The sequence below is a fragment of the Bos mutus genome, chromosome 1 (assembly GCF_027580195.1).
Source record: "Bos mutus isolate GX-2022 chromosome 1, NWIPB_WYAK_1.1, whole genome shotgun sequence".
Taxonomy (NCBI): domain Eukaryota; kingdom Metazoa; phylum Chordata; class Mammalia; order Artiodactyla; family Bovidae; genus Bos; species Bos mutus.
Window position 1 is genome coordinate 110,563,877 of NC_091617.1, and position 22,703 is coordinate 110,586,579.

Sequence of the window (22,703 nt, forward strand, 5' to 3'; positions counted from 1 at the left end):
CTAACAAAGAATCAACACCAAGAATAAAGAACTCTTACAAATCAGTAAGAAAGGATACAATAGAAAAATGTGCAAAAGACATCAGCAGATGTTTCAAGGAAAAAAGAATGGTGAATATAGAAAGATGATCTCAAAGAAATACAAATTAGACACCACTGTACACTCACTGCTGTTGCTGCTGCTGCTGCTAAGTCACTTCAGTCATGTCCGGTGCAATTTATCTTTGGACTCAGTCTTTCCCTGTTTCCTGGATACAATATAGTTTTAAGACACGCATAAATGCATTTAGCTACTAGTTAATAAAGGCGCTGGAGCAGTGGCTGCACAGCGCTGGAGTGACTGTGAGGAGATACCCCACATCCAAGGGCAGAGAAGCTCCAGCAAGATGGCAGGAGGGGTGAAATCGCCTTTAGAATCAAACCCCATACACACCAGAGATACTCAGAGAGCTCAAACAAACCTTGTGCACACCAGGACCCAGAGACCCCACAGAGACTGAGAAAAAACTGTGTTTGAGTGTCTTCTGTGGAGGTATGGGTCAGCAGTGGACTGCCACAGGGTCAGGGGCTCTGGGTACAGACTTGGGTATGGCATAAGCCCTCTTGGAGGGGGTCGCCATTAACCCCACCATGGAGCTGCTAGAACTTACACATGACTGGGGAAAAAGACTCTTGGAGGGCACAAACAGAACCTTTTACACACCAGGACGCAGGAGAGAGAAGTGACCCCACAAAAGACTGACCCAGACTTGCCTGTGAGTGTCCAGGAGTCTCTGGTGGAGGCATGGGTTGGCAGTGGCCTGCTGCAGGGTTGGGGGCACTGAGTGTAACAATGATACATGGGACCTTTTGAAGGAGGTCACCATTACCTTCATTATCTCCACCATAGTTTGGCCCCAGGTAAATATCAGTTCCAAAGAGTAGCAAGGAGAGATAAGAAAGCCTTCCTCAATGATCAGTGCAAAGAAATAGAGGAAAACAATAGAATGGGAAAGACTATAGATCTCTTCAAGAAAATCAGAGATACCAAGGAAACATTTCCTTGTTGCACTCATCTCACATGCTAGTAAAGTGATGCTTAAAATTCTCCAAGCCAGGCTTCAGCAATACATGAACCGTGAACTTCAGATGTTCAAGCTGGTTTTAGAAAAGGCCGAGGAACCAGAGATCAAATTGCCAACATCCTCTGGATCATTGAAAAAGCAAGAGAGTTCCAGAAAAAAACATTTATTTCTGCTTTATTGACTATGCCAAAGCCATTGACTGTGTGGATCACAATAAACTGAAAAATTCTTAAAGAGATGGGAATACCAGACCACCTGATCTGCTTCTTGAGAAATCTGTATGCAGGTCAGGAAACAACAGTTAGAAATGGACATGGAACAATAGACTGGTTCCAAATAGGAAAAGGAGTATGTCAAGGCTGAATATTGTCACCCTGATTATTTAAGTTATATGCAGAGTACATCATGAGAAATGCTAGGCTAGAAGAAGCACAAGTTGGAATCAAGATTGCCAGGAGAAATATCAATAACCTCAGATATGCAGATGACACCACCCGTATGGTAGAAAGTGAAGAAGAACTAAAGAGCCTCTTGATGAAAGTTAAAGAGGAGAGTGAAAATGTTGGCTTAAAGCTCAACATTCAGAAAACTAAGATCATGGCATCTGGTCCCATCACTTCATGGCAAATAGATGAGGAAACAGTGGCTGACTTTATTTTTCTGGGCTCCAAAATCACTGCAGCCATAGTGATTGCAGCCATGAAATTAAAAGACACTTACTCCTTGGAAGGAAAGTTATGACCAACCTAGACCGCATATTAAAAAGCAGAGACATTACTTTGCCAACAAAGGTCCATCTAGTCAAGGCTATGGTTTTTCCAGTGGTCATGTATGGATGTGAGAGTTGGACTATAAAGAAAGCTGAGTGCTGAAGAATTGATGCTTTTGAATGTGGTGTTGGAGAAGACTCTTGAGAGTCCTTTGGACTGCAAGGAGATCCAACCAGTCCATCCTAAAGGAAATCATTCCTGAATGTTCATTGGAAGGGCTGATGTTGAACCTGAAGCTCCAACACTTTGGCCACCTGATGCGAAGAGCTGATTCATTGGAAAAGACCCTGATGCTGGGAAAGATTGAAGGCGATAGGAGAAGGGGATGACAGAGGATGAGAAGGTTGCATGGCTTCACCAACTCAATGGATGTGAGTTTGAGTAACTCTGGGAGTTGGTGATGGGTAGGGAGGCCTGGCGTGCTGCAGTCTATGGCGTTGCAAAGAATCAGGCATGACTGAGCGACTGAAGTGAGTGAGTGAGTGAGTGAAATAACAGGCAGGGAACACAGCCCCACCCTGTCAACAGAAAATTGGATTAAATATTTACTGAGAATATCCCCGCCCATTAGAACAAGACCCACTTTCCCCCTTCAGTCAGTCTCTCCCATCAGGAAGCTCCCATAAGCCTCTTATCCTTCTCCATCAGAGGGCAGACAGACCAAAAACCACAATCACAGAAAACTAACCTATATGATTACATGGACCACAGCCTTGTCTAACTCAATGAAACTATGAGCCCTGCCATGTAGGGTCACCCAAGATGGATGGGTCATGGTGGAGAGTTCTGAAAATATGTGGTCCGCTGAAGAAGGGAATGGCAAACCACTTCAGTGTTCTTGCCTTGAGAACTCCATTAACAGTATGAAAAGGCAAAAAAATAGGACACTGAAAGGTGGACTCCCCAGGCTGGTAGGTGGCCAATATGCTTCTGGAGATCAGTGGAGAAATAACTCCAGAAAGACTGAAGAGATGGAGTCGAAGCAAAAACACACTCAGTTGTGGATGTGACTGGTGATGGAAGTAAAGTCAAATGCTGTAAAGAGCAATATTGCATAGGAACCTGGAATGTTAGGACCATGAATCAAGGCAAATTGGAAGTGGTCAAACAGCAGATGGCAAGAGTGAATGTCAACAGTTTAGGAATTAGTGAACTAAAATGGACTAGAATGGGTGAATTTAACTCAACTGACCTTTATATCTACTACTTTGGGCAGGAATCCCTTAGAAGAAATGGACTAGCCATCATAGTCAACAAAAGAGTCCTAAATGCAGTCCTTGGGTGCAATCTCAAAAACGACAGAATGATCTCTGTTCATTTCCAAGGCAAACCATTCATTATGACAGTAATCAAAGACTATGACCCAACCAGTAATGCTGAAAAAGCTGAAGTTGAATGGTTCTATGAACACCTACAAGACCTTCTAGAACTAACACCCCCCAAAAATATCCTTCTCATTATAGGGGACTGGAATGAAAAAGTAGGAAGTCAGGAAATACCTGGAGAAATAGGCAAATTTGGCCTTGGAATACAGAGTGAAGCAGGGCAAAGGCTAATAGAGTTTTGCCAAGAGAATGCACTGGTTATAGCAAACACCCTCTTGCAGCAACACAAGAGAAGACTCTACACATAGACATCACCAGATGGTCAATACTGTAATCAGACTGATTATATTCTTTGCAGCCAAAGATGGAAAAGCTCTATACAGTCAGCAAAACAAGACAAGGAGCTGACTGTGGCTAAGATCTTCTTATTGCCAAATTCAGACATAAATTGAAGAAAGTAGGGAAAACCACTAGACCATTCAGGTATGACTTAAATTAAATCCTCTATGATTATACAGTGGAAGTGAGAAATAGATTCAATGGATTGGATCTGATAGAGTGCCTGAAAAACTATGGATGGAGGTTCCTGATATTGCACAGGAGGCAGTGATCAAGACCAACTCGAAGAAAAAGAAATGCAAAAAGGTAAAATGGTTGTCTAAGGAGGCCTTACAAATAGCTGTGAAAAGGAGAGAAGTGAAAGGCAAAGGAGAAAAGGAAGGATATACCCATTTGAGTGCAGAGTTTCAAAGAATAGCAAGGAGCAATAAAAAAGCCTTCCTCAGTGATCAGTGCAAAGAAATAGGAGGAAAGCAATAGAATGGGAAAGACTAGAGATCTCTTCAAGAAAATTAGAGATACCAAGGGAACATTTCATGCAAAGATGGGCTCGATAAAGGACAGAAATGGTATGGACCTAACAGAAGCAGAAGATATTAAGAAGAGGTGGCAAGAATACACTGAAGAACTATACAAAAAAGATCTTCATGACCCAGATAATCATGATGGTATGATCACTCACCTAGAGCCAGACATCCTGGAATGCAAAGTCAAGTGGGCCTTAGGAAGCATCACTATGAAAAAAGCTAGGGGAGGTGATGGAATTCCAGTTGAGCTATTTCAAATTCTGAAAGATGATGCTGTGAAAGTGCTGCACTCAATATGCCAGCAAATTTGGAAAACTCAGAAGTGGCCACAGGACTGGAAAAATTCAATTTTCATTCCAATCCCTAAGAAAGGCAATGCCAAAGAATGTTCAAACACCACACAATTGCACTCATTTGATACACTAGTAAAGTAATACTCAAAATTCTCCAAGCCAGGCTTAAACATTATGTGAACCGTGAACTTCCAAATGTTCCAGCTGGTTTTAGAAAAGGCAGAAGAACCAGAGATCAAATTGCCAACATCCATTGGGTCATTGAAAAAGCAAGAGAGTTCCAGAAAAACGTCTACTTCTGCTTTATTGACTATGCCAAAGCCTTTGACTGTGTGGATCACAACAAACTGGAAAATTCTTCAAGAGATGGGAATACCAGACCATCTGACCTGCCTCTTGAGAAATCTGTACTCAGGTCAGGAAGCAACAGTTAGAACTGGACATGTAACAATAGACTGGTTCCAAATTGGGAAAGGAGTACATCAAGGCTGTGTATTGTCACTCTGCTTATTTAAATTATATGCAAAGTACATCATGAGAAACACTGGGCTGGATGAAGCACAAGCTGGAATCAAGATTGCCGGGAAAAATATCAATAACTTCAGACATGCAAATGACAACACACTTATGGCAGAAAGTGAAGAAGAACTAAAGAGCCTCTTGAAAGTGAAAGAAGAGAGTGAAAAAGTTTAGCTAAAAACTCAACATTCAGAAAACTAAGATCATGGCATTTGGTCCCATCACTTCATGGCAAATAGATAGGGAAACAATGGAGACAGTGGCAGACTTTATTTTGGTGGGCTCCAAAATCACTGCAGATGGTGACTGCAGCCATGAAATTAAAAGACGCTTGCTCCTTGGAAGAAAAGTTATGACCAACCTAGACAGCATATTAAAAAGCAGAGACATTACTTTGTCAACAAACGTCCGTCTAGTCAAAGCTATGGTTTTTCCAGTAGTCATGTATGGATGTGAGAGTTGGACTATAAAGAAAGCTGAGCACCAAAGAATTGGTGCTTTTGAACTGTGGTGTTGGAGAAGACTGTTGAGAGTCCCTTGGACTGCAAGGAGGGAGATCCAACCAGTCAATCCTAAAGGAAATCAGTCCTGAATATTCATTGGAAGGACTGATGTTGAAGGTGAAATGCCAATACTTTGGCTACCTGATGTGAAGAACTTACACATTGGAAAAGACCCTGATGCTGGGAAAGATTGAAGGCAATAGGAGAAGGGGATGACAGAGGATGAGATGGTTGGATGGCATCACCGACTCAATGGACATGAGCTTGAGTAGACTTTGGGAGTTGGTGATGGACCGGGATACCTGGCCTGCTGCAGTCCATTGGGTTGCAAAGAGTTGGACATAACTGAGCGACTGAAGTGAACTGTACACTCACTACATTGTCTGACAATATCAAGTATTGGGAAGGAATAAATCAGTGGAGATATACACATTTTTTTCACACATACACACACCTCTATACCATATATGGAACTGAAGATTTGTCCAGAAGCTTTATAAGATAATTTGACATTATCACATAAAGATAAGTAATGTATGTATCTTGTAACTCAGCAATCTCACCCCTTGCTATATTTCCACATGAAACTCCTACACATATGTACCAGGAGACATGTACAACTATTTTTACACAGCACTGTTCAAGATGGAAAAGCACTGGGAAAACCCTAAGAACCATGGATGAGAGAAGGGATAAGTAAAGTATGGTGTATTAATACAATGGAATATTATACAGAGATGAAAACTAAGGGATCACAGTTATATCCAACATGAATGAATCTTAGAAAAATAAAGTTGACTGAAAAAAAGACAACATGTTTTAAAAGACTAAACATGCAGTATAAAAATTATTTATAAAGCACAAAAATATGATTTAATGATATTTGTGATAAAACTTTTTCTAAAATGCAAAAGAATAATAAGTCTGAAATGTAAGATAACATCAGCCAGTCAACATCAGCCTGGAAAAGTAGAGGGATAGAATAGAGAACTGACAGGTTAAACAGCATTGGCAGAGCTCTGACTCTTGGATCAGGTTGTGAATTCATCAATGTTCATTTCATTATTATTCCTTATAACTTACATCTGTGTTGTATACATTTATATATAAATATTAAATACTTAAAAAAATTTTAATACTAAATTGATTTCTGCTTGGCAGTTGCCTCTGCCCAGGAAAATTTAGGCTGAAGTTGAGTTCTGAAATATCCTCATGAAGCAGGGCACCTCCTTAGTCTTTTACTACACAAATCTTTAAGATTCTTAACATGTCTCAAAGTCTTAACTCTAAAACTTGTCCTATATAAGACAGGCCATGTGCCATCTGTAATCTGAATTTTGATTGATGGTGTTATAATCTACTGTTAAGACAAGAATTTCTGGGTTTTTCTTTAAAAATTATACTTCAATTGATCACATTTTCATGGATATCAGGTGACTTTTATAAAACTTTTCTGTTTTGTGTGTTCAAAAGATTTCAATATATCTATGTGGTGTAGCACTATAGCCCATCATTTATGTGTTACTGGGTTTTGCTTTCTCCACTAGAAAGATAGTTCTTAAAGTTTACAGATCCTTGGGAGAACCAAGGCCCCTTTAAGAATTTCATGAAGTCAAAACTACTTTCCCAGTAACACTAAAACATTTTTTCATTTTTAAAGGGTGTTGACATTTGCAATGATGATACAAAAACAACAGTGGGTAACACTTTTTAGTGAGTAATCTTTTTAGCGTGAGTCAGGACAGTGGTACCAAACTATGCTAATAGCTATTGCATTCTTCACCTCCAACTGTTCGATTTGCAAGTTGAACTGCTTTTCGCATGAAACAACATTTTCACTTGAAAGAATAGCTGAGAGATAAACTAGATTATTCAGATTTGGGTTTGGTAGACATTTTCTCAAAAATGAATAAAGTGAGACTGTCACTTCAAGGAAAACGACTTACAGTGTTTGTTGCTAATAATAAAATTCAAATTTTAAAGATGACATTAAAATTTTTGGAAACTTCTGACAGCCACCATGAACTTGACAGCTTCCCAACCCTTAAAGGCTTTTCTGATGAGATCAGTGGTGACATTAACAAATGTGAATTTCTCTTATTGTATACGGAAATGTGCCACATTCAGAAGACCTGTATGATAGCCAGCCAATATTTCCAAATGACCAATGCATGATGTTTTTTTTTTTTTTTGCATGATGTTTTAAAGGGGTCAAAGGTCAATGCAAACTGCAAAACAGATGAATTTTTAAATAAGAGTAGGAAAATTAATAATCTTGTAAATGTTATCAAATTAACTCTTACCAAATAAGACTATTTTAACAAGTTTAACAAAAAGTTATTTCTCTCCCTCTGTAACTGCAAAGGAGAGGGCTCTTCTCTGCTTTCCTTGTTCAGCTTTCTTTGGTAAATAACGAAGACTTGGTTCTTTTAGGATTTTAGTACTTAAAAACTAGGCCTATACGAAATTGACACAGAACAGATCAGTGGCTGCCTAGTCCTGTGAGTTGGGGACAGGCATGGGATGATTACAAAGGGCCAGGAGGAAACTTCTTAGGGTGAAGGATCTGTTCTAGGCTGTGGTGGTACACATGACTTTCTGCAATTACCAAAATTCATCAAAATATTATCATAAACAGTAGCAGGGGTGATTGGCCTATGTGTTTGTGTATTTAGTCGCTCAGTCATGTCCAACTCTTTGTGACCCCATGGACTGTAGCCCACCAGGCTCCTCTGTCCACGGGATTCTCCAGGCAGTAATACTGGAGTGGGCTGCCATGCCCACCTCCAGGGGGCCTTCCCAACCTAGGGATCGAACCTTGGTCTCCTGCATGGCAGATGGATTCTTTACCAGCTGAGCTACCATGGAAGCCCAACTGGCATATAGAGCTCAATTTTACTGTCAGAAATGGAGTAAGAGATTAATAGATTTTACTTTGTAAAAATGAAATAAAGAGCACAGGGCTTTTTCTCTCTATGAAAAAACTTTTATTCTAGGTCCAGTGGTCTATCCTGAAGGTAGAATGCATTGCATTTGTAATTTTAGACATTCAGGTTAATCCTGAGCTTGAAACTTGGTATTGCCATGTACTATCCATGTGACTGTGGGTAGGTCACTTATTCTAAGTCTTGCTTTCTTCATCTGTAAAATGGGACCAAGATAGCATGTTTCTTATTCTTTTAAGCCACGTATAAAGTGACCAGCCTATAGGAAATGCTCTATAACATTTGTAATTACTTTACTGAACCATTTAGACACCTGACTGCTCCAAGCATAGCCTTAGAGGCTGTTATATGTTGAGTTCTGTTTCCCATCCCCACCCCGCACCACAAAAGATATTAAAGTCCTAACTCTCAGAATGTGACCCGATTTTGGAAAGAAGGTATTTTACAGAGGTGATCAAATTAAATGAAGTCATTTTAGGGGTAGGCCCTAATCCAACATGATTGGTGATTTTATAAAAAAAGGAGATGTGGACAGAGATACAGATATATACATGGGGAGAACACCATGTGAACATGAAGTTAGAGATCAGGATGATGTATCTACAAGCTAAGGAATGCTCAAGACTGCCAACAAAACACCAGCAGCTGGGGAAAGGCATGAGACAGGTGCTCTGTCACAATCGTCAGGAGTCCACCACCACGCCAACACCTTGATCTTGGACTTCCAGCCTCCAGAATTGAGACAACACCTTTCTGTCATTTACACCACTCCAATTGTAGGACTTAGTTACAGCAGCCCTGCTGCTGCTGCTAAGTTGCTTCAGTCGTGTCTGACTCTAGCAGCAGCCCTAGCAAATGAATAAAGGTGATCATTGTATAAAGCCAAACATCACTTTGCTGACAAAGGTCTGTACAGTCAAGGCTATGGTCTTTTCAGTAGTCAGGTATGGATGTGAGAGTGGGACCATGAAGAAGACTGAGCACCAAATAGTATTCTTGAGAGCCCATTGGGCAGCAAGGAGGTCAAGCAAGTCAATCCTAAAGGAAATCAATCCTGAATATTCATTGGAAGGACTGATACTGAAGCTAAAGCTCCAATACTTTGGCCACCTGATACAAACAGCTGACTCATTGGAAAAGACTCTGATGATGGGAAAGCCTGAAGGCAAGAGGAGAAGGGGATGATAGAGGATGAGATGGTTGGATGGCATCACTGATTCAATGGACATGAACTTGGGCAAACTCCAGGAGATAATGAAAAGCAGGGAAGCCTGGAGTGCTGCAGTCCATGGGGTCATGAAGAGTCGGACATGACTTGGTGACTGAACAACAATTTATTGACCCCAGGTCACCAAATAACTCAAAGACACTATACAATATGAACATAAATGAGTCACTTCAGGCAGAGAGAGGAGAGGGACAGAGATAGAGGGAAGAAGGAAAGGGCAAGAGGAAGGAACACAGAAACAATGACTGGGACTTCCAAGGTGAAAGAGATGCTGAGAAGGGAGCAGTTTGCATTAACAAGAGAAAAAAAATCACACAGAATCCCATCCACTTTCTCTTTTAGGCTTCCAGGGGCTTCTCACCTCCTCAATGTCTGTATAAAAACTCACTGCCAATTGGGATCCATTTCCTGGGTGAATAAGATGTTTAAAGATTAAGTTTTTGCTCTCTTTCCACTCAGACTTTCTTTATGGGAGGAAGCCATTGGCTCATTTCCTTTACCAAACCACCTTCTGACCACTGTCACCAGGCTTTGCCCAAAACAACTGCACCCAATGCTTCCAGCAAACATGTCCTTTCCCTACAGACTCAGAGGCCCAGCCAGCCTTTATCACTGCACAATAATTTCAAATCTTCATAACTCACTGGCTGCACAGATAATGACTGCCACCTAAGGTTTTCTTACAGGAAACATCCCCTATTTAGTTTTGTTATAAATTGCCCTGTACTTTGAATTCAAATGAGTAGGTCTGGTTGAGGAAACTAGACTATCCACTTTCATAATTTTCATCAAAATAAGTCTTGGGAGAAAGAGCCTTTTAAGATAACGTAGGTTAATTCAACTACCAAATATTTAAATTCTAGTCAAGAACACCAGGATTTAAGTACCAAACTCTTGACTTTTAGTACAGTGCTTTTTCCTATGTATCATTCACTCTCTGTAACTTTATAATAATAAAATGATTGGGTTCCATGATCAGATAGGGCCAACCTGGACACTAAACTTGCCCTTTTAAACAGGGTTTAGACGCTCTCCTTTTACATGAACAGCTAATTCTGAGTATACCTTTGCCTGTTGTATGGAAAGTAGGAAGCAAATGTTTGACAAATGCTCGTGCAGACGTTGGCAGCTATCTGTCCCTTTCTGCTCTAAGATCTCTGAAGGCCACAACGCTGTGCCTCAGGGTGACAAGGCAATTACAGGATGCACAGACCAGTGGCAGGGCTCAAAAACGCTTATGACATGCACTGTCCTCGGGGTTGTGCAGAGAAGTAGGTCAAGGAGGGGCCAGAGGAAGAAAGATACATCCTCAAGCAGAACCCTTATCTTCTAGCTCTTCTGGGGACTAGGCTTCCAGCAGCTGAGATCCTCAGTATTTTCTCTAAGGTGAAAATATGAAATGACAATTAGCAAATCCCTAGCTCCCACAGCACCTAAAATAGTATGTATGCTTCTTGTGTACTACACCCTGTTCCAAACGTTTATTTTCTCACCAAAATTCCCCCTTGAGGCAGATATTATTGTTACCCCTATTAAACTGATGAAGAAATTGAGGCACAGAAGGGTTAAGTAACTATTACCTTACTATCAAAGGTAATAGTAGCAAAACCAAGATTGAAACAGAAGCAGCCTGGCTCTGGGTCTATATTCTATATTGCATTTTTACAACCCCTACATCTCTAGTACCTCCAGTGGTTTGCTGGTAAATGTTTGACAACCAGTTCTTGAAAGGCGGGGGTGCGGGGGGGGGGGGGCGGTGAGGGGCTGATTTATAGTATTTGCCCATTTCCATGGTGTAAATACTCCCACTACGGCCAATTTCCAAATAGGAAAAGGAGTCCGTCAAGGCTGTATATTGTCACCCTGTTTATTTAACTTATATGCAGAGTACATCATGAGAAACGCTGGACTGGAAGAAACACAAACTGGAATCAAGATTGCCGGGAGAAATATCAATAACCTCAGATATGCAGATGACACCACCCTTATGGCACAAAGTGAAGAGGAACTCAAAAGCCTCTTGATGAAAGTGAAAGTAGAGAGTGAAAAAGTTGGCTTAAAGCTCAACATTCGGAAAACGAAGATCATGGCATCCGGTCCCACCACTTCATGGGAAATAGATAGGGAAACAGTAGAAACAGTGGGTCAGACTTTATTTTTCTGGGTTCCAAAATCACTACAGATGGTGACTGCAGCCATGAAATTAAAGGACGCTTAGTCCTTGGAAGGAAAGTTATGACCAACCTAGATAGCATATTCAAAAGCAGAGATATTACTTTGCCAACAAAGGTTCATCTAGTCAAGGCTATGGTTTTTCCTGTGGTCATGTATGGATGTGAGAGTTGGACTGTGAAGAAGGCTGAGCGCTGAAGAATTGATGCTTTTGAACTGTGGTGTTGGAGAAGACTCTTGAGAGTCCCTTGGACTGCAAGGAGATCCAACCAGTCCATTCTGAAGGAGATCAGTCCTGGGATTTCTTTGGAAGGAATGATGCTAAAGCTGAAACTCCAGTACTTTGGCCACCTCATCTGAAGAGTTGACTCATTGGAAAAGACTGTGATGCTGGGAGGGATTGGGGGCAGGAGGAGAAGGGGACGACAGAGGATGAGATGGCTGGATGGCATCACTGACTCGATGGACGTGAGTCTCAGTGAACTCTGGGAGTTGGTGATGGACAGGGAGGCCTGGCGTGCTGCGATTCACGGGGTCGCAAAGAGTCAGAAACGACTGAGTGACTGATCTGATCTGATGGCCAATTTCAAGCTATCAACACTAAAAATAAAATTGATGAGAGCCAGCTCCAACACATCAACGAGTTGAGCCAAAAAGCAAGTGAATGAAAGACGATAGGGAGGCAAGGACCAGGATAATAAAGTGTGCCTTCACCAAGCTACCTGTCTTAGCAGCAGTACCTGAGGAATTTGCAACTGTCATAGGGAAGATCCCACTGCTGAGTTTGGCTCTCACACCTTATCACGTACTAAGATTCTTTATCACAACCAGCCTCACTTCATTCAGGGCCTCACTACTAAAATAGGGCCTTTGTTTCCCTTACTGCTAATTAAAGTAGGGAAAAAAATGCCCGCCCCCAACCCCACAAATTGCATACGTTCTAATCCCTGGAAATGGTAAATGCATTATTATATATAATATGGCAAAAGAGACTGCACATGTGATTAAGTTAAACACCATGCAATGGGGAGATTATTCTGGATTAACGTAATCCAGTGTAGTCACAAACTTCCTTGTAAGTGAAAGAGGGAGGCAGAAGAATGGGAGAGGAGATGTGATAACAGACAGAGGTCAGAGTTCTGGGATGTAGGAAAGACTCAACTGGCTATTGCTGGTGTAGAAAACAGAGGAAGGGGCCACAAGCCAAGGAATCCAGGCCTCGAAAGGAACTGGAATAGGCAAGAGAATGGGTTCTCCCCCAGGGCCTCAGAAAGAACACAGCTCTTCAATAATCTCATTTTTGCCCAGTGAAACCCATTTTAGGCTTCTGACCTCCAGAACTATAAAAAAAATTCATCTGTGTTGTTTTAAGCCACTGAATTTGTAGCAATTTGTTACAACAGCAATGGAAAAGGAATACACCACTATCCTCAGCACCTGGAGCCAAACTGTGAATAAGAGTCTGAAGGTTGCTGGGGGGAGGTTTTTCAAAGCTGCGGGAGAAGCATATGTAAAGCCATGGAAAGGAAAGAATGTGTTTTCAGAGGCAGTAAAGGGATTATATAACATTGTAGGGCTTACAATGTACTTTCACAAGTGATTTCTCATTTTTTTTCTCCCAGAGATTATCTTCTCCATTAAATAAATAAAAGTGAGTTATAGCAAGTTTGAATTCTTTGCCCAAAACCCCAGAGGAAGTTAAATGCAGGAACATATCTATAAACCAAAAAAGCTGGGTCTGATGGAACATTTGCAAGCATGGAAAGCCATGGACACTCTCAGTGAGAGTTTCTTAGGAAGGGCATGTTATGATCTGGACTTACGTTAGACGTTTAGGAAAAGACTAGATGAAGCATGATTTTGTTCTGGATTGAGTGCTCACAGGTAGTGGGGCAACTGTATACAGTAAGTTCCCTATATACAAACGAGCTCTGTTCCAAGAGTGCAATCATAAATCCAAATTGTTCTTAAGTCCAACAAAGTTAGCCTAGGTGCTACCCACTAACACAACTGGCTATATAACTCTATTGTAATGGGTTTATAATACTTTTCACACAAATAATACATAAAAAACAAAGACAAAAAAGAAAACATTTTAAATATTATAATATCTTGATAAGCACAGTAGAACAATACAACAGCAGGCACACAGGGGCTCGTGTCAAGTGAACAAGCAACAAGAGTTACTGACTGGAGGAGGGAGAGGAGACAGAAGATGGGAGAGCTGAAGGATCATCAGCAATTGGAGACGGAGGCTCTGTACAAAAGCATGACCACTTGTAGAGGATTGCATGAACACAACAGTGTACACCAGACCCATGTATTACTTACATGTCTGGACATGTTCTCATCTTTGAAAGCTGGCAACTTGAAGGTTTGCGTGTAGGGGACTTACTGTACTTGGGTATCTTGATCATTTGCATCAGAAGGAACAGTGGGGAGAATGCTGTAATTAGTAGATAAGCAGTGGTCACTGGTGTGAGCTAAGTGAGGGGATGTTCGGTATTCTTGCATTTTGCACCATTTTCTTTTTGTCTGTGCTCGGACATGATTATGGAGTGGTCTCATTTTGTCTCCCTCCATCACAGACACCTTGTCTGATGCTGATTTTGTAGAACTGCGAACATTCTACAGAACACCATTGCCTATCGGTGAGTGCCAGGCCAGCCCAGCTTGCAGCTGTCAGGGGCTGCTTTTCCTTTCTCACAGGGCTCAAGTCCCTATCTTGCAGCGGCAGGCCCTGTGCTCCCTCCTACTCCACACTCTCATCAGGCCTCTTGGGGCTGCAGAGCTGCATCAGTTACTAGACCTTACTTGGCAGTTCTCCCAATCTTCCTTCTCTTCTGTTTTAGCTCCTTCTCTGGCTTATTTTATTTTCTGATTATATATGTTTTGCATAAATTAATAAAAAATTGTGATCACAAAAGAAAACAAATCTGTACACTACAATCACTCATGAACCTACCTCTCTAACACACCACATGGTTCAGTTCTGTACTCCTTTCCAGATCTGGTCTACAGGCATCCACGTTTTTATCCAGGCATGCTGCTGCTGCTGCTAAGTCACTTCAGTCGTGTCCAACTCTGTGCGACCTCGTAGACGGTAGCCCACCAGGCTCCTCCGTCCATGGGATTTTCCAGGCAAGAATACTGGAGTGGGGTGCCATTGCCTTCTCTGATCCAGGCATGAGGACAGGGTAAATATAAATTTGAATGTTGCTTTTTTTTCACTCAGTGCTACATGACAACCTTAGTTTCCCAACTACAAAATTATATAGCATAATTAAGAACAGTTTTGAATAACAAAGTGTATCCTTTCAACGCATCCATTCACACTGGTTGTCAGTGGAATTCCACATTCAGGATGAAAAAGTTGAGGTGGACAATATGTAAGTAGGTTTATTGGGTGGAGCTAAGCAGAGTAGCTGAATGACTGAATGACCCCTGAACCCCCATACTTTGGAGATCCCAGGATTCCATAATTATGTTCTTGAACTCTATCCTATGAACCTTGGAGCACCTCTTTGGAGATATGAGAGTTCCCTAGAAGCAAGGATAACCTGGAGATCTTTTCTCCTGGCTCAGAGTACAGCAAAAGGAAAACTGAAAGGGAGACTTAAAATATAATTGCTCCCTTAATACCAATCCAGAAGAGACTAGATAAAATCTCTGGAGGAGCTTAGGCAAAGTCCACAGGGAGGGAACTCACTGGGAGTTGCCCGGACCATGTGCAGGTAGAAATGGAACACAGAGATGTGGGGTCTACTGGAACCCAGCAGCCAGAGAAGTGCCACACTCTGGAAACTGAAGACAGGCCTGTTTTAGAAACCAACTTCTCCAGGAGAAAGACCTCCCTGAGGGGACAATGAGGTGTTTGGAAGCTGATACCATGTGTCATAATCTTTCACAACTGTGCTTAGTAGAGTCCCCTTAAATGAATGAAACTAGCTGAAGAAAACAGGTATTTACTAACTGAGAGGCAGCACCAAAAAAGCTTTCCTGTTGAGGGAGCTGCTCTTCCCAACACCATCTGCTGAAATCCTTGGGAACTCTGATAGGAGCTTGTGCCTGGAAACTCTGATAGAAGTCTTAGAACCCCTCCCTGGAAGCCTGGGAAACCCTGACAGGAAGTCTTAGAGTGCCTGCCAGGAAGTTCTGGAGGGCCCCTGACAGCAGCTCTTAGACTGCTCAGAAGCTAGGGAGTCATGGACAGGAGGAACACGATCAGCTTCGGGACTGAAGTAGAGCAGCAGCTCTTGATCTCTGGTAAACTTCCTAGTTATTTTCCTATCAGGAAAACCAAGGAGTACAGATTATTGATTTCTTTTTAAAAAACAGATATTGGTGGGGAGGAGAAAGGCAGCGTAACAGTTTGAGTTGGAACTAGATACAGTACGGCTGACCCAGATCCTCAGAGTGCAATACTGTTTTGGGGACTTCCCTGGTGGCAGAGTGGATAAGAATCCACCTGCCAGTGCAGGGGGAGTAAGTTAGATCCCTAGGAGGGAAGATCCCACAGGCCACAGAGCAACTAAGCCCGTGCACCACAACTACTAAGCCTGTTCTCTAAAGCCCAGAAGCCGCAACTACTGGGCCCAAAGGCTGCAACTACTGAAGCCAGAGCACCCAGGGCCATGCTGAGAAACCATCACAAGGAGAAGCCCACACACCACAACTAGAGAGTGGCCACTGCTCACATAACTAGACAGTGGCCACCACTCACACCACTAGAGAGTGGCCACCACTCACACAACTAGACAGTGGCCACCGCTCACTCAACTAGAGAGTGGCCACCGCTCACATAACTAGAGAGTGGCCACCAGTCACACAACTAAAGAGTGGTCACCGCTCACATAACTAGAGAGTGGCCACCGCTCACATAACTAGATAGTGGCCACCGCTCACAGAACTAGAGTGGCCACCACTCACACAACTAGAGTGGCCACCACTCACACAACTAGAGTGGCCACCACTCACACAACTAGAGTGGCCACCGCTCACTCAACTAGAGAGTGGCCACCGCTCACACAGCTAGAGTGGCCACCGCTCACATAACTAGAGAGTGGCCACCGCTCACACAACTAGAGTGTCCACCGCTCACACAACTAGACAGTGGCCACTGCTCACACAACTAGACAGTGGCCACTGCTCTCACAACTAGACAGTGGCCACCGCTCACATAACTAGAGTGGCCACCACACAGCTAGAGGGCTACTGCTCACACAGCTAGAGGGCCACTGCTCACACAACTAGAGTGGCCACCGCTCACAAAACTAGATAGTGGCCACCGCTCACAGAACTAGAGAGTGGCCACCACTCACACAACTAGAGTGGCCACCGCTCACACAACTAGAGTGGCCACCGCTCACACAACTAGAGAGTGGCCACCGCTCACACAGCTAGAGTGGCCACCGCTCACATAACTAGAGAGTGGCCACTGCTCACACAACTAGAGTGGCCACCGCTCACACAACTAGACAGTGGCCACCGCTCACACAACTAGAGTGGCCACCGCTCACACAGCTAGAGTGGCCACCGCTCACACAACTAGAGAGTGGCCACTGCTCACACAACTAGAGTGGCCACCGCTCACACAACTAGAGAGTGGCCACCGCTCACACAACTAGACAGTGGCCACCGCTCACACAACTAGAGTGGCCACCAATCACACAACTAGAGAGTGGCCACTGCTCACATAACTAGAGTGGCCACCGCTCACACAACTAGAGTGGCCACCGCTCACACAACTAGACAGTGGCCACCGCTCACACAACTAGACAGTGGACACTGCTCTCACAACTAGAGAGTGGCCACCGCTCACACAACTAGACAGTGGCCACCGCTCACACAACTAGACAGTGGCCACCGCTCACACAACTAGAGTGGCCACCACTCACACTAGACAGTGGCCGCCGCTCACACAACTAGAGTGGCCACCACTCACACTAGACAGTGGCCGCCGCTCACACAACTAGAGTGGCCACCACTCACACTAGACAGTGGCCGCCGCTCACACAACTAGAGTGGCCACCACTCATACTTGACAGTGGCCACCGCTCACACAACTAGAGAAAAATCCGTGTAGCAACCAAGAGCCAACACAGGAAAAAAAAAATGTTTCAGGAGGAAGGAGCTTCATGGAAAATATTTAAGTCATTGCAAAATATTCTAAATTCACTTCATAATGAATGGTCAGTTCCTTAACTGGCGGCTTTGGCTCTGGCTGCTGTAAAAGATGTTTACCTTGGAGATCTGAGATTTCTCACTGTTACTTCTCTATATGGGAAAGAAAATTGGAGGGCTGAGCTGATTACTGAGACATAAAGAAAAAGAGCCACAATGTGTGGTTCTCCTCTCTCCTAGCAGGACAAGGGAGAAAGTACTGCAGCCTTAGGGCACAGAAGATAGATGCTCTAGAATCTTAAGGTTTCTCTTTTAAGAAGGTGTCTGAATGGCTGCGATCCAAAAGTCTACAAATAATAAATGCTGGAGAGGGTGTGGAGAAAAGGGAACCCTCTTACACTGTTGGTGGGAATGCAAACTAGTACAGCCACTATGGAGAACAGTGTGGAGATTCCTTAAAAAACTGGAAATAGAACTGCCTTATGATCCAGCAATCCCACTGCTGGGCATACACACTGAGGAAACCAGAAGGGAAAGAGACACGTGTACCCCAATGTTCATCGCAGCACTGTTTATAATAGCCAGGACATGGAAGCAACCTAGATGTCCATCAGCAGATGAATGGATAAGAAAGCTGTGGTACATATACACAATGGAGTATTACTCAGCCATTAAAAAGAATACATTTGAATCAGTTCTAATGAGGTGGATGAAACTGGAGCCTATTATACAGAGTGAAGTAAGCCAGAAGGAAAGGCACCAATACAGTATACTAACGCATGTATATGGAATTTAGAAAGATGGTAATGATAACCCTGTATACGAGACAGCAAAGGAGACACTGATGTATAGAACAGTCTTATGGACTCTGTGGGAGAGGGAGAGGGTGGGAAGATTTGGGAGAATGGCATTGAAACATGTGAAATGTCATGTATGAAACGAGATGCCAGTCTAGGTTCGATGCACGATGCTGGATGCTTGGGGCTGGTGCACTGGGACGACCCAGAGGGATGGTGTGGGGAGGGAGGTGGGAGGAGGGTTCAGGATGGGGAACACATGTATACTAATTAAATTTAAAAAATAAAATAAAAACTAGCTTGAAAAAAAAAAAAATAAGAAGGTGTCTGAAGGGCTTTTACAGTGCCGGAGCCAGCCGGCAAAGTCAATCAGGTCCTGAGAATGTGCACGATGCGGCTGAGAAAGAATACTACAGCAAAGATGGGGTAGAGAGGATCAGACACGTCTCCACAAAGGGAAACGGTCTGACCACGACTTTATTCAGCATCTTATATTTATACAGGAGAGCAAGAGAAAAACAAGACAGTTAACATTTTTCTTGGCTGACCTATACATCTTACGAAAAGTCACAAGAAATCTTGAGAGCATGGGAATGGCACCCTGTTATTATTTCTTACACCAGATAACATTTCCTTGTGAGTGAAAAGTTTGTCCAGAACTCCAGGTGTCTGCAGTTAATAGTCGCCTAATCTCTGGGGTGGCGGGACAGAGAACTATGTTTGCAAGCAAACCCTCAAGGACTGAGGCAGCTCCCATGGCTGTGTCCTTTAGATAAAGGGAGAAATTCTCTGATGTCCCTTCTAAATCCACAAAGGGAGGGAAGGAGATAAGGGGGTCAAAAAGCAATAAGACAGAAAGGAGCAAGGAAAGGGAGAAGCTATTAGACAATGGATATATCACAAGGGTCCTAGTTTTACCCTTTAGCATCATTTCTGCAGCCACTGGGAGAATATCCAGAAGTCTGGAACCCTAGGTAGATCTGGGAGCACTGGACGAAGAGCCAACACTGAGCATGGAATGGGTAGGGACATAAGGACAGAGGCTGTGGTTGTTGACAGAGTCCTCTCCAGAGGACTAGCACCTTAACTGCACAAAGAACTGGCTCCTGAGGCTTGAATCCAGAAAGCCAGGTGGGTCCCACGTTAGAGAGGACTGGACCCCAGAAAATGTTGGCTCTCCTGTTAATGCTAATTGCAGCAATGTAAGACAGACTACAGACGGAGGTAGAGTGAAACTGTGATAGGACAAATCTTGGGTGACCAAACTTAGTTAACAGGGACAAGTCAGGGTGTAGTCACATTGGTGAGGAACTGGTGCTGGAAAACGTTGGAAAATGTAAGCTCCTTTGTTGATGATAGCTAGAAGTGCTTGACAGTGACTACAGAGGAGCCTACGGTGAAATATTTGGTAAGACAAAACTTAGCCAGTTTTTATTCATAGACAATTCTGATTGTGTTCACACTAAATGAGGAGCAGAGTACTGGGAAATGGCAGTTCTTCTGTTGATGGTAATTGGAAGAGCTTTAGGGCAACTAAAGACACTAGAGTCAGATATCAGATAGTAGGGCAAAGCTTGGATGGCTATTATACATAGGGACCTGCTAGTTAGTATCCACACTAGGTGAGGATCTGGGCTCCCAAAACGTTAGGTCCTTTGTTGATGGTAACTGGATGAATTTTAAGGTTTGTATAAGGGCCTAAGAGAAATTGGATTAGAATAAAATCTAGACGGCTAAGTTGGATTCAAAAAAACAAAGGTGGAAAATAACTAATTTCTTAAACCTGTTGGGGCAGTGAGCTCTTCCCCTGTGGGTGGTCAAATGAGGCAGCTTCCCATGAAGTCTGCTTCTAATAGTTAAAAAAAAAAATGTTTTCAGATAATATAGACACACAGAAAGAGAAGCTTCAAACAGAGTTAATGCTGACACTGAGAATAAGAAAGAAATGTAGATACTGGGAGAAGGGGAAAACACACACTAGGAGAAAGTTAGTGGCATTGAAAAGTGGCTGCTGTCCATATGCCTTTAGGCATAGACAAGGTTCAAGACAGTCATTCAGCACTGCAGGGTGCAGGGGCAAAGAAGATGCCATAAACACAGGAGTTTAGGGTTTGAACTGGGCCAACTAGAATATCTCCAAACCCCAATCTGGAGCAATCTAGGGCAGACTTTTACATTATGTGGAATTTTCAAATAGATTGAGAAATTTCTCAGTCAAATAGATTGAGAAAAAACCATATTTTTAGCTCTATCAACTAATATATGTTATTTTTTAATGTATTATTGATTGGTTCTCTGCTTCCAAAAGGCTTTTGAGGTAGCTTTTATTGGTACTGGCCTCCCATTTTCATGTAATAAGGAAGAAAATCTCCAGGAGAAAGAGATGGGGACATATAAATTTTAATGGAAGCAAATGGAGCAATAAACTTTAAGTATTAACATCACAATGATGGCTGATGTTTCAGAAACTACTGGCTGCTGGAGACCAGTGGCATGTGTACCAGCTCACTGTTCAAAAGGAGGAACAGGAAAAACATCCCTTATATGCTAAAGAACCTAAAGAGAAATTATACAAATGAACTTATTTACAAACAGAAACAGACTCAAAGACTTAGACAACAAATTTATGGTTGTCGGGGGGAAGAACTGGGGAAAGAGAAAGAGGATAGTTAAGAGATAGAGATGTATACACTACTATATTTCAGATAGAGAACCAACAAGGACCTACTGTATAGCAGAGGGAATTCTGCTCAATGTTATGTGGCAGTCTAGATGGGAGTGGAGTGTGGATGGGGAAAGAATGAATAGATATATATATATGGCTGAGTCTGTTTGCTGTCTATCTGAAATTATCACAATGCTGTTAATCAACTATATTCCAATATAATGTTTAAAAAAAAATTTCAAAAGGAAGAAAAATTCTTCAGAGTTTTGCAATCTTTTTTTTTTTCTTCAGAGTTTTGCAATCTTCTATCCACCTACACTAAAGAAACACTATCCCTTGTGTGGACGTGAAAAATAGTAATACAGAAATGGAAATAATGCACTAATTTATTCCCTTGAAACATTCTAGCATACAGAATACAAAGCAAAATGCTGAAGTCCCAATTCCCCACCTCGACTGACCTAACTACTTTAGACAGTATCAAGTGCTTTTTCATGCATTTATAGAATTACATTTTTTCAAACCTAAGTATGATTAAGTTATATATGAGTTTTCCGTATCAGCACATAAAGTTTTTTATTCTTTTTAGCAGCTACAAGAATACTAGATTAGGCATGGACCCTATTTCATTCAATCATTCTCTGAATGGACAATGAGTTTTTCCCTATCTTATATTATTAAATACATTTCTACCACAATAAATGTCAAAAATTTGTGTGTTGTGAATTTGTGTGACATGAACTCTAGGTGAATGCATAATTAAAGTGAACTTAATAGTTTTCTTTTATAAAAAGAAATGCTGCAAGAGAATTAAGACCAAGAAACGTACTTTGCATTAAATATATACAAGTTATTTAAAAAACAGACATCATTTCTTTATGCACAGGGAACACAGTCCAGGAAGGGGAGAAAAGGGAAGAGCAGTGAGGGAGAAAGCAAGCGACAGATGAGATCTCTGCTCTTCCTGAAGCTCGGTGGGCCAGGTATTAATAAAACACGTGGTCGACACAGTTTCTAAAACAAAGCTTCTCAGCTTTTTAAAGTTCAAAAATATGGATAAATTTGCCAAGTTTAAGAATTCCTACTTGAAATACAGAAGTAGAAACCTTCCTCAGATCTTCCATTTCCCCAATTTTCAATGAAAAAATATACCTCCATGGACTAGAGAAAATGGCTTTACAGATTTTGGGGAACCAGAATTTGAATATCACCCTTGTTCTGCAATCCCCTGAATTCCAGAATACTGTTACAAAATACCTTGGAAAGTACATTTTTATCAACATACCTGAGCCAGCTCATATTAAAGCAAGGTAGAGATCAGATGAGGGATAGTTTTTCCTCTCCTCTCCTGCAGGCCTACCTGGAATTCTTTTAAGACAGTTTTTACCAAGAATGTACAATATTAAGTGATCAGAAGCAACTGAGGTGATGACC

General features: G+C 42.2%; 1 long non-coding RNA gene across 1 annotated transcript in view; it reads right to left on the minus strand.

The window, feature by feature from the left end:
- Positions 1-22,703, minus strand: part of LOC138988544 (uncharacterized) — a 42,676-nt gene that overhangs the window by 14,832 nt on the left and 5,141 nt on the right. Inside the window, exons 2-3 of the long non-coding RNA XR_011464823.1 lie at positions 14,650-14,859; positions 14,016-14,130 (exon numbers count right to left, since the gene is read on the minus strand). This is a non-coding gene — a long non-coding RNA (uncharacterized lncRNA). The remainder of the gene's footprint in view (positions 1-14,015; positions 14,131-14,649; positions 14,860-22,703) is intronic.